This window comes from Hibiscus syriacus, unplaced genomic scaffold, assembly GCF_006381635.1.
Source record: "Hibiscus syriacus cultivar Baekdansim isolate YM2019G1 unplaced genomic scaffold, ASM638163v2 tig00110945_pilon, whole genome shotgun sequence".
NCBI lineage: Eukaryota > Viridiplantae > Streptophyta > Magnoliopsida > Malvales > Malvaceae > Hibiscus > Hibiscus syriacus.
This window is the reverse complement of record NW_024062926.1, coordinates 1,737,627-1,750,214: the sequence shown is the minus strand read 5'-3', so window position 1 is coordinate 1,750,214 and position 12,588 is coordinate 1,737,627. Positions and strand designations below refer to the sequence as shown.

At 40.3% G+C, this 12,588-nt stretch overlaps 1 pseudogene; it reads left to right on the top strand.

The window, feature by feature from the left end:
- LOC120147909 overlaps window positions 1-12,588 on the top strand; it is a 36,962-nt pseudogene that overhangs the window by 16,611 nt on the left and 7,763 nt on the right.

Below are 12,588 nucleotides of genomic sequence, written 5' to 3'. Positions count from 1 at the left end.
ACAAATGTTCAAATGGATGAATTGACTTTAGGTTAACCTAAGGTTTCAGCCATAAAAAGATCATTTTTTTTCGATTATTGCAATATGTTTTTTTTCTTTGGCTTGACATTTTAATTGGATACAGACAAAATGACGCAACTAGCAAGATTAATTACTAGACCTTTTATTTCGGTCCTCTGAAATCACCCATTTTGTTCAAGCTTTGTAGGATCCTCTAACAAAGATAGTGTAAAAATAATGGTCTAAAAATGAAATTCTTGAGTGCTCGTGTTAAATTTACTATACCAGGTGTTCCTTAACTCCCTTAGTCCATTTTTACCAAAATTCCTTATTTAAATAAATTTAATTCGCCATTGTCTGGCTAGTTGAATCCATAAAGGCAGGGCGTTTAACCAATTTCTCTAGAGAGACAACTCAATATGTAAACACCTTTATCAGGTTAGCTGAATCTTATCCATAAAGCCAGGCGTTTAACCAATTGCATCAGAGGGACAGCTCAAGCTTTATCGTATAGTATAATATAATCACCTTTATCAGGCTAGCTGAATATTATCCATAAAGTCGGAGCATTTAACCAATTGCTCTAGAGGGACAAATCAAGCTTTATTGTATATATATATATAATTATAATTTGGGTATACGGATTCAACTTCTTAAGTTTGTCAAGAAGAACCTGTTATAGTCTAGGTGTTTTTGAAAGTCAAGGAATCTCATCTTTAGAGTTCAATTTCCAAGCAACTAACCTAAACTAGATTCGCCTACTCGACTATTTCATCTGTGAAGATTATTATCATCACTGAATGTCTTAAACAAAAAGTATAGTAATTGTCATATGCAAACGATGCCATATGTTGTCCGCACATATGCACATCTAAATACCAAACCTTATGAAGGGAGATGGCTGCATTGGTTATTTGTAAGAGAGGGAACGGTGTTTGAGCGCATCTTCTGGGTAAGGTCAAAAGTCATTGCTTTTTCAGTTTTTGATCATGTTAACTTGTCAAAGATCTGTAACTCTGAATCATTTACAGAGTTTTTTAATTTAGTTGATATTCAAAGAATTGCAAGTTTGCAAATGTGATTCATTGCTAAGCATCTTTAAAGTAACATAAATTTATTTAAAAGTCCTTACAAAAACTTGAGAAAAAAATGAAAAAACAAATTCAAACAGAATTCCTCAAATGATGAAATGATCTTCCTCACTTGGATGCCCCCAAGTGTTAAAGTCGATCCAGTTCTGGCTACACGTCTTCTGTATGACTCTCTTGAATGCGTAATAGTTCTCAATAGTGTGCCTTGGGATACCGCTATGATATTCACAATGAGCATTCTCATCATACCACTTGGGGTACGGGGGCTTCATGGGTTCTACCGGATATGGTGACACTACGTGGGTGTCAAGAAGTTGCTGGTAAAACTCTTTTTAGGTCATGGGAATAAGGTCAAAATGTTCCCTTTCCCTCTTAGGTTCTCTAGAATCTTGTTTAGAAGTACCTGATGGTACAGCTGCATTTGATTTTGGTTTGGAGATTATAACACCTTTATTAGTGTGGTATATGTTAACATTGTTAATCTCCCCATCCATTTCCTTTACAAGAGGTTTCTTACTGGCCTCTCCATCTTTTATCTTGCCTTGATTTATGGCCGACTCGATCATTTCTCCAGCCATAACTAAGTTTGAGAAGCTTCCTGATGTGATTTCCACCAGGTGCCCGAAGTATGGAGCCTTCAGGGTCTGTACAAAAAGCTTATGGGTTTCCTTTTCATCCAAAGGTGGATGAACTTGCATAGTTAAATACCTCTATTTTTGTGTGTATTTCCTGAAACTCTCGTTATGCTTCTTTTCCATGCTTTGTAGCATAACTCGATCTGGCCTCATGTCGTTGATATGCTTGTATTGTTCCAGAAATGACTTGGCCATGTCCTTCCAGATCTTGATATATGATCGGCTTAGCTGGTTGTACCATCGGATGGCTGAGCCTGAGAGACTCTCTTGGAAGCAGTGGATCAGGAGTTGGTCATTTCCTCCATATCCTGTAATTTTTCAGTAGAACATGGTGATGTGAGCGGATGGGAAACTGTTTCCATCGAACTTCTCAAACTCTGGGGATTTAAATTTTGGAGGAAGAACCAAGTCTGAGACTAGACTGAGTTCCGCGGCATCGACTCTAGGGTAGTCATGGTCTCCTTTAACTATCTTCATCCAATTGCTTGATTTTCTCCTTCATTTTCTTTTATTTGTCCTCTTTGTCCAAATTCAATATATGGTAATAACCCAGATTATTCTCACGGTTAAATACAGAGGACGAGAGCTTCACTTTTGTAGCAGATGAATCCCCTCAAAGTTCCGGTAAGATTTCAGGTGAGACATCCACTTGCGGGTAGGTAGTATAGTTACCCCTTTCGGTGAACCTGCCCCAGGTGCACTTGTTTGATGTAGACCATATAACTTGGCCACAATTTGATCGACCAAGGACTCTTGGTTTTTCATTATCGTATTCAGAGTACTTAGACTACTCTGGTTTATCTTATCTTCTAGCTCTCTCTGTATTTTTGCCTTGTTCTCCTTAATTTTCTCGATTCTGGCTTCCATTTGTCTTTTTTTTGTTCGAGTGTTGTGAGGGTGATGTGTGTCTTGAGATTGTGGAGGTAAGCTTGGTGTTTTCTCTTTCTGAGACATGTTCTGTTAGTTAATACGAATGTAAAAACATGGAAAAATATAAAAATAAACATGAAATATAAAATGCAAGGTATGCAATTTAGAGGCATTGATCGAGAAAAGTGTCCATTATTATGAATAATCCTTATTTAGACAAAAATATTTTATCTTTTAAGAGATATAAAAACAATCAAAGTTACATCCGGACTAAATCCTCTAGACCCCAATCATCTTTTAGTAGGTTGACAAGGCTTCTGCCTTCATCTGTCACTGGTTGAATGCCTTGTCGAACCACTCCAGCTTCCCTTGCCAGGCCGTGCAGATGACGGGTTGCCTTCTGTACTTGATCCAAGAAATCTCGGATGACTGCATCTCTGGCCTTCACCGTTTGTTGTGCTTGGTCCCAACGAAAACACCACTGTAAACCTCCGTCAAAGAGCACTATCTGAAGCTCGCTCACTTACTTCTTGAACCCATATACAATAACTTCTAACTCAGCTATTCTCTTACCATCTCTCTCATGTTGTTTCTCTAGATCAGCCGCCCGAATTCTCAAGCGTTGGTTTTGATGTTGATTGTCTGCTAAGCGCCTCTGAATAGTCTTCAGCTGTTCCTTTCAAGCTCTTTCATCAGCCCCCTCGAACTTCATTTTTAGGCTGTGAGCTTCGTTTTTCCAGTATTCAGAGGTTACTTTCAACTTGGAGTTATCCTTGACTTTATCTTGATACCCCTTTCTCAAGTCTTTGAGCTCGAAACGGACTTTCTTCTGTTCTTTCTCCAGTTTGTCTGCCTGATCTTTTTGAGTGTCGGCATCTATCTTCCATTGATAGCGTTCAGCTTCAAGTTCCTTACCCTCTGCTTCAGCTCATTATTCACAGCTTCAAACTCTGTCTTGGCTATCTCAAGTTCGGAAGAGACATGCCTGAGATGTTCCTCCATGGTCTGGGTGTCCTCACAGTCTGGCACTGGATGCTATCATTTTTCCTTAATCTTCGCCACTCCAAATAATCCAGAGTAAGAATTTCTTTGGTAGCCACGACATCCATCTGGAATACCTTCTTCCATGACTCGACTACCTCTTTGATCATCTTCTTATAGTTATCACCATGGTACACAAACTCTGATGTAGATAATCCGTTTGTGGCCAGGATAAACTGACGTACCCCATACTTTGAAGATGAGTGAAGACTTTCACCCACTTTTCATTTGATGCTCCTTCGTGCCATTTCATAGTGATGATCTCTCCCAAAAGTGAATAGGTGGTGCTGAAACGGCGGTATGCCACCTCGTTAGTCTTTCAGAAATGGTTGTGAATCCAGACTTGAAGGAGCTGAACACATCCAATGAATCTTCCCCCGCCAATTCTTCTACAATGATTGAGAGACCGAAAGGTCTCAGCTAAGATGGCCGGTACTGGGTTAACTAAATATAATCAAACCGTACAGACTCAGTGCAAAAAGGTCTATAATCTTCCATTCATCAGGGTGGCTTCATTAGTTGCTTTATGTAGATCCACTCAATTCTTTCCCCGCTACCTTTGTGTCGGAGTCGGTCAACCACCAATTTTTCATCAACCCTGCAATCTTGGCCAGTCCGTTCTTGAAAGACTGACTCTTGATGTGTTTGATAGATGCCCTCTCTAGTTTGAAGCTTTCGCAGTGCAATAGTGTAGTATACTCCTCGATAGTCAGCACCATGTCCTCCCGGTTAAAGGTGAAGCAACTATATCCCGGGTTCCAGAATTGAATCAATGCTCAGATCAGGAGCTCATCAGTCTTGACATAAAGTAAAAGTGATATATCACCATATCGCTGACCGAACTTTTATTTTCGGTCACCCTTCCAACTGTCCCAAATACTTCGTAGCTCTTGGACATTATTCTGCTTTAAGCTGACAGAGGCGTAGCTAACCAGCTCTGACACATAGTTCCCCTAAAGACTGTCTTCCTTCTCTTTCTGAGTCTTCTCGGACTCTAGTCGTACCTTGGCGTTTTTAATATCTTGTATTACAACACCTTTGTCCATTAATTCATATTATTTTGTGTGTAACAAACTCTTTTTAGGGATCAATAGCCTCTTTTATGATGCAAATGCTAAAAAAGACAAACACGAAAGCAAAAAGTTAGTAAAAATAAGAAAAAAAGTAAAGAAAAATAAATGAAAGAAAAATAGAAACCAACATAGTTAGGGTAAAAACATCCTAGGGTTTAAAATATGGTTTCGGGGTAGGCTCTAATTCTTCATAGTCTCCTGGTTTAGGTTCTAAAAACGGTACCCGAGTTCTCCTTGCTGGTGCCCCCTTGGGCTTGCCAGACCCTTAGTCCTAAACTCATTACAGACTCGTGTGGACTAAGTTAAACTCAAGAGGAAACATTCCCTTATGCCCGTACGGTGAATAAATTCACACGAAGACATAAGATATATGAATCCCGAAGGCTACTTGCTAGGCTCGCACGGTGAATAAATTCACACGAAGGTGTCGCATTCACCCCCTACTTAAATAGGGTTCTGAGCTCGAGTATAGAGCATTAGATGAAAAACGAGTTTGAAAGGCTAAAATCATTAGAAAATAGTTAGTACAACTATTTATTCGAAAATATAATCAAAAGTAAGCAATAAGGATCAAAATGTTACCTTAAAATTTAAACTTACCCTTTTCCTTAAAAAGAAAAATGAAAATTACCTTAGCCTGACTCACTTACATGTCCTCAGCGGAGTCGCCAAGCTTTCGGAATCGTCTTTCGGTTGGGCCCGGAATTGGGCTTTGACTTGAATCGGTACTACGTAATTTCCAGTTGTCTTTAATTAAGAAAATTGTAAGTTAAAGTAAAAGGTAAAAATAAGATACAAATTGCTTACCTCCGATTGATTGAAAATACCCTCAAAAGATAAAAATGTTAGATAAAAAATGAAAAAAAAATAAAAAATAAAGAAAATATGGTAAAGGAAAAAAAGATAAAGTTAAGATAGGGAAGCAAATAAAATAAACAAAATAAAGATAGAAAATGACATAAAAATAAAAATAAAAATAAAAAATAATAATGTAATATAAGAAAATAATAATATATACATTAAATAAATAAATGAGAACAAAAATAAAAAATAAAAATAAATAAAGGAATAAAATAAATATAAAGGCTAAAAAAAGTAAAAATAAAGAATATAAAAGTATAAATAAAATAGAGAGAGAGAGAGAGAGAGAAAAGTAAAAAGAAAGAAAATAATAGTAGAATATATGTATAAATATAACTATTTAAAAAAATAAAAAAATAAGAAAAATAAAAAGGAAAAAATAATAACTAAAGTAATCCTAACCTACCACATCTTTTCACCGAAAAGTGATGAACATTGGGTCAAGATGAGATAAAAAAAAAGATGGGAGGCTAGGAAGAAAAAATGTCAGAGAAAAGTTTGATAGGATAAAACAAATAAAAATAAAATACATATATAAGTACATAAAACGTTAGGAGAAGAAATAATAATAATAAAAAGAAAATAGTAAAAAAAGATAAAAATAAATAATATATATATATATAATAATAATAATAAAAAGGTAAAATATACATATATATATAAAAAAAAAATTATAATGTCACGGGCTAGAAACTTGGGTTCGAGACATTAGTGTAAGCGTCCGACAAAGAGGTTCAATATGGAGTATCGGGCTTACCGTGACCACCAGACTTAGCCCATTCTTGGAGAATGCTTAACAAGTCCGTGAAAGATCTATTATGAGGCGTCCGAGAGAAGCGACAAGGGCGATGGGGGCAATTCTGTCAAGGTTCGTAGATTCAAACTGAGACATGTGAGCAGATATCTGTAAGAGAATTATACAGACTATTGGGCTTGCCCAGAACCATCAGATCTGGCCCGTTCCTTGGAGGATTCTAGAATGATAAGGTTAGGTGGGATTGCCTTAAATTAAGGGAGGTGGGTTAGGTGGGAATCAATCCTAGCCCTTCATGTAAAACGATTTTAGCCATTGATTGAGAGAGAGCTCTACTATAAATAGAGAGCTCTCATCCTCATTTGTGATCACCCATTCCATTCTTCTCTTTGTGAGAGAGTAATATAGCTCTGAGGCATTTGCTCTATTCTTTGAGAGAGAGCTCTCCTCCTCATTTGTGATCACCCATTCCATTCTTCTCTTTGTGAGAGAGTAATATAGCTCTGAGGCATTTGCTCTATTCTTTCTGAGTTCTTTTATTCTTTGTTCTTGTTGCCTATCTTGGTGGCCAGGAGTAGCCACCTTCGTGTTAGCACTTCCACACGATAGTTTGACCTTGTGGCTCGGAGTAGCCACGTTAGTGTTTAAAGCTTCCGCAATCTGAAGCCTTGAGGGCTTGGTTCCAACCTTTGTGAGTTTGCACACTCACTTAGCTTGGGTAAGGCTTACTTAGTCGCCGTGAAGACCGAGGAGCGTCTAAAGCGTCTAAGGCCACACGACCCGTCAGACCTTGACTCTGATATTCTGACTGTTTGAGGAGTCGAAGTTCTGAGGGCGTGACAAGTGGTATCAGAGCGAGTCATTATGGGCAAGCAACGATCGTTTCAATCGTGTTTTGGTGAAAGGTGCGAAACCAGGTAAGCTTATTTTACTTACTTTCAATCAATTTAGTTTGATAATTGAGATGGTACATAAGAGAAAAGGAGTTTCCGCACACAAAGGTAATGAGAGCCGTGGTGGGAAACAAGAAGAGAGTCTAGTGGGCTCGAGTGCATCGTCGGTGTCCAAGCATGGAGATGTCGTGACGAGTTCGCAAGGAATGCTCGAGGAAACTATAGCACACCAAGGGGAGCCGGTTCTCGAAGTAGAGAGGCTTAAGGATGACGCCGAAGGCATGTCCGAGTGAGACGCGTTCTCTTATGAAGACGATGAGAGTCTTGATGAGGAACAAGGAGATGAACTCACATTGTACGGGAAATGGACTTACTTGATGGATGGTTTTGGTGACCACGTAAGGAGGCTCTTCAAGATGGAACAAGTTTCAACTTCGTGGGAACAAAGGGTTGGTAGACTTGAACAAGCCAAGGATGAGGCCAAGCAGACCTAGGGTGTTGTGAAGTCTTGCCTTGAAAGATTGGAGTCCATGGAGGGCAAATTCAAGGTCGAGACGTAACGAGTTCTCGATGAGTTGGAGACGGTTCGAGGGAGAAATGCCCAAGAAGCCGAGGTAACGGCTTTGAGGAACGAGGTGGATGAGCTCAATAGGGAGCTACTCATATGTAAGGGAGCAATGAGTGAATGAGGTGCGCTCAAGACCTTCTTGTAAGGACTTAGACCAGGGGTGATGCTCGGGGAAGAGAAAGGTAATGCCCAGAGACTTTCGGGAGCCATAGCTGTAGTCAGAACGCTAACTGAGCTTGTTGATGTCAAGCCAAGTAGCAATGTTTCATCCAGGCCCATGCCCAGGGATAGTGGCAACAATGGGGGAGAGAGGGAAAAGGTACAGCGGGGAGATGGTATAGAAAGCTCTTCGAGTGGCCAAGTTGAGCCATCGACTGTTCGCGGCCAAGGAAAGCCATCAGGAAAGAAAGACAACGCCAAGTCCGGGGAAAAGAAGAAGGCGAGCAAGGAAAAGCTGAAATGCTACTTCTGTGATGGTCCTCATTTGATAAGAGGATGTCTCGAGAAGCATCGCCTTACAACCATCATGAGGATGATGGGAGAATGAGAAGTAGCGAGAGATGGCGGAGGCACGAGTAAAGTTGCCAAGTCAAAGGAAAGACATGGTTCGATTGATGGGATCAATGCGGCCAAGCAAAGATCAAAACGAGGCAAGGCTGTCGATGATGAGGTGGCCGAAACAAGGGGAAAGCTTGATGCGATTGTGGGTGTTCAAGCAATCAAGTCAAGAGCAAGACTTGATGAGGCTACGTGATCCAAATTAGCCAAATCGAGGGGCAAGCATGGTGCAACTACAAGCTGTCAAGTAGTTCGCCCAGGATCGAGACGTGACGAGACTGCGAGTGTCAAAGCAGTCGAGCATAGGAAAGGACCTAGTACGATAGCGAATGATAAAGCCGTCAAGCCGAGGGTGCAGAGTGAGCAAGTTCGCTCACAGTATGCCAAGATGGAGGCGTGGTCCAAGTTGAGGCGTCTCAGGCATAAGGGGTCACTCAAAGAGTATGTGAGCCGATTCAAAAGACTCATGCTCAAAGTCCCGAGTTTGACTAAAGAAGATGCGTCCTTCACCTTCATGTTCGGATTAAAACCGTGGGCGCAGAAAGTGTTAGAGCGAAGGGAAGTCAAGGAGTTGTCTAAAGCCTTGACTACCGCCGAGTCCATCAAAGAATTTGGAGTCAAGAAGACGACTTTTAAAGCAAATCCCAAAGCTGAGGGTAACGGCAAGCGATTTTGAAATGAAGGCAAGTCGGATGATGATGAAGACTGTTCCTCGAGTGGTAGGGAAAGTCCACTCAATGATAAACCAGACGGTGGATCTGGGGATGATATGTGCACGAGTTCAAGTGACACAGATGTTAAGCCGGGGTAAGAGTCGGGAAAACGAGAGGGCGCAAACTTGAAGTGCCAGAAGTTTTGCAAGATTACCTTAGGGGAGCCGAGTCATCCAAGGTGATGGAGGAGCCTAGGATCAAGTTGTCTAGAGAAGAGGATGAACCAAGGATCGAGGGGGCGTTGAGACTTGGCTGAGTACGGTTTATTTCTGCCAAGGCGAGTAGAAGCCAAGTGCAGAGACACCACCCATTTCAAAGGTGGGAAGTGAGCTCCAATCTTCGTGTTAGAAGGGAGGATGCAAGGAAGGCCATCGGACTTTGCCGTGAGAAAGTGTCGATGCATGATGGCACAAAACACTCCAATGACAAGGTTTCAATACGGGGAGTGTCAGACTTCATGGAGAAAGAAGGGCTGACGCAAATATTTTGAGTAAATACCAACTAAATAAGAGGGGGAAGGTACATCTCAACACATTTCTTGTGTTCTTTTGAGTTTGATTTGCCGTTTTAAGCGAGTGTAGGTCGGGCAAGACCTAACTTTTAGTGTGGGGGAAACAAAGTTTAGATGGGATCCAAGACTTTGTCGTAAAGGACAAGAGGGTCTAAACCGAGGCAAATCAAGACTTGTAGGAAAGAGTTCCTACGATAGAGATGCACTTGTGGGCGTCTTAGCCCGTTTCATCACTTGGCGGCAAGAGCCAAAGAAAGCACATCCATTATGGGAGGCCGAGTCCTTATGGGGGGGACGTGAGCTAGTAGAGGTGTCGAAAGGCAACCAAGTTGATGTGAAATATGGCGCGAAAGATCTGGAAGTTACATGAGACAAAAGCCAAGGCAAGTAGTTTGTATGGGAGAACCGCAACCAGCCAAGGAACCGAAGGATATCCAAGATGGTGTTGCCCAGGATCGTCGAGTACAGCGACGAGGGCGTCGCTAGGTTCGGTGGGGGATAATGTCACGGGCTAGAAACTTGGGTCCGAGACATTGGTGTAAGCGTCCAACAAAGAGGTTCAATATGGAGTATCGGGCTTACCGTGACCACCAGACTTAGCCCATTCTTGGAGAATGATTAAAAAGTCTGTGAAAGATCTATTCCGAGGCGTCCGAGAGAAGCGACGAGGGCGATGGGGGCAATTCTGTCAAGGCTCGTGGATTCGATCCGAGACATGTGAGCAGATATTTGTAAGAGAATTATACAGACTATTGGGTTTGCCCAGAACTATCAGATCTGGCCCGTTCCTTGGAGGATTCTAGAAGGATAAGGTTAGGTGGGTTTGCCTTAAATTAAAAGAGGTGGGTTAGGTGGGAATCAATCCTAGCCCTTCATGTAAAACGATCTTAGCCATTGATTGAGAGAGAGCTCTACTATAATTAGAGAGCTCTCCTCCTCATTTGTGATCACCCATTCCATTCTTCTCTTTGTGAGAGAGTAATATAGCTTTGAGGCATTTGCTCTATTCTTTCTGAGTTCTTTTTACTTTTTGCCTATCTTGGTGGCCAGAAGTAGCCACCTTCGTGTTAGCACTTCCACACGATAGTCCAACCTTGTGGCTCGGAGTAGCCACGTTATTGTTTAAAGCTTCTGCAATCCGAATCCTTGAGGGCTTGGTTCCAACCTTTGTGAGTTTGCAAACTCACTTAGCTTGGGTAAGGCTTACTTAGTAGCCGAGAAGACCGAGAAGCGTCTAAAGCGTCTAAGGCCGCACGACCCGTCAAACCTTGACTCTGATATTCCGACGGTTTGAGGCGTTGAAGTTCTGAGGGCGTGACAATAAGATATAATACTTAAATAAAGAAATAATAAAATTAAAATAATTAATATATATATATATATTAATAATAGGTATATAAATAAAATATTTAAAAAATATATACATATATGTAACAAAATAAATAATATAAAATAATAATAAAAATAATAATATAAGGATCAAATTGTATTAAAAAGCATGTTAGGTGGCCAAATTAGGAGGATTCCAAACCAAAAAATTGGATTTTGGGGGCAAAATAAGTTCCAGAAAACTCAGACGGATCGAAAACAAAATTCACCCACTTTATTTCAAAAACACGCGGGTCGTGCGTGTTGCGGGTCGAGTCGTAGGTTGCTCCATGGGCTCACTATAAATGCCAAAGACCATAAACAGATTTCATTTCCATTTCCCCCCATACGAATCAAATGAGAGAGAGACAAATTCTCTCCATTGTTCTTGCTTGTTCTTCAGAACGAAGAACAACCACCACAGCAAAACCCAACACACGGTGGCGCCACCTCGCCGCCGGTCATCGGTGACAAAACACGAAAATAAATTATTTTCTAAAAGCTTCTCCCCTCCTCATTTCGAAAATCCAAATAATTTTTTTAGATCAAGCCTCGAGGAGAGTAGATCTACGAACGAAGGTTCGAAAAATCCTCTCATCCTCTGTCATTGGCTTCTTGTTTCGAATCAACCAAAAAAGAATATGAACAACACATATGCAAGTGAGAATCAAACCGAAGGTAAAAAAATATAACCTTTTTATTTATTTACTTTCAAAGGTTTACAAGATTTGCTTCGATTTCTAGTATTTGCTAGTGTAATCGTAGTGTTATCGTGTATCTTGTGTATTTGTGCGTGTCCCCTTCTAATTGTGTGGGTTACATTTATTTATAGAAAAAACAAATGATATTTTTAGACCCCTAATATGATTCAATCTCTGTTGTTTGTTGGTTGAGGTTGAGCCCCGTGTACACACGTTTGTTGGTGGCCGAGAAGAGCGGCGGTTGATGCGTTTGGTTGAGAAGCATGCGGCGCTGGGGTCTTCACTTGCTGTGCTGAGATGAGGTTAGGGTTTCACAAACCCTAACCAATTTGGGTGTTTGGATTTGGACCCGGTTCGCGGGTCTGCCTGTTGCTGGGCTGTTTATTTTGTAAACGGGCCTGCTATGTATTGGGCCTTGTAAACGAAAAAAATCAGTTAATACTTATATGTAATACATGTGTAATCTTATAATATATAGTATAATATATTTATGTATATATAACATGTTTATTAATAATATAGTAAACCAATCTAATTAAGTGTGTGGGACGAAAATATGTGTCTACACTTATGATCACCGATAATTCGTATGTATCTGTGGATGCAGCCGAATGTACATATTGCTCGAAATTTCGAAATGTTTTTATTTTTGATATAAATGAATGTAGCTTATTATTTGAAGTTCATTTCCTCTTACATGCAGATTCAAGTGCCCAAAAATCATCAAAATTTCGAATCCACGCCATTGTTGGAGCCATTTTAGCTGTCATTCTGTTTATAGTGATACTTGTTCTTTGGAAGAGATATGACAAGAAGAGAAATCAACCACCAAAGCCATATTCAATAATGATGGATAGCATGCATTCTTCATTCGATTCACGCACTTTTCTCACAAGTACAGGCTATTTGAAACTTCAGACATATCTGTGTCTTTGTGTATATATAATTTTA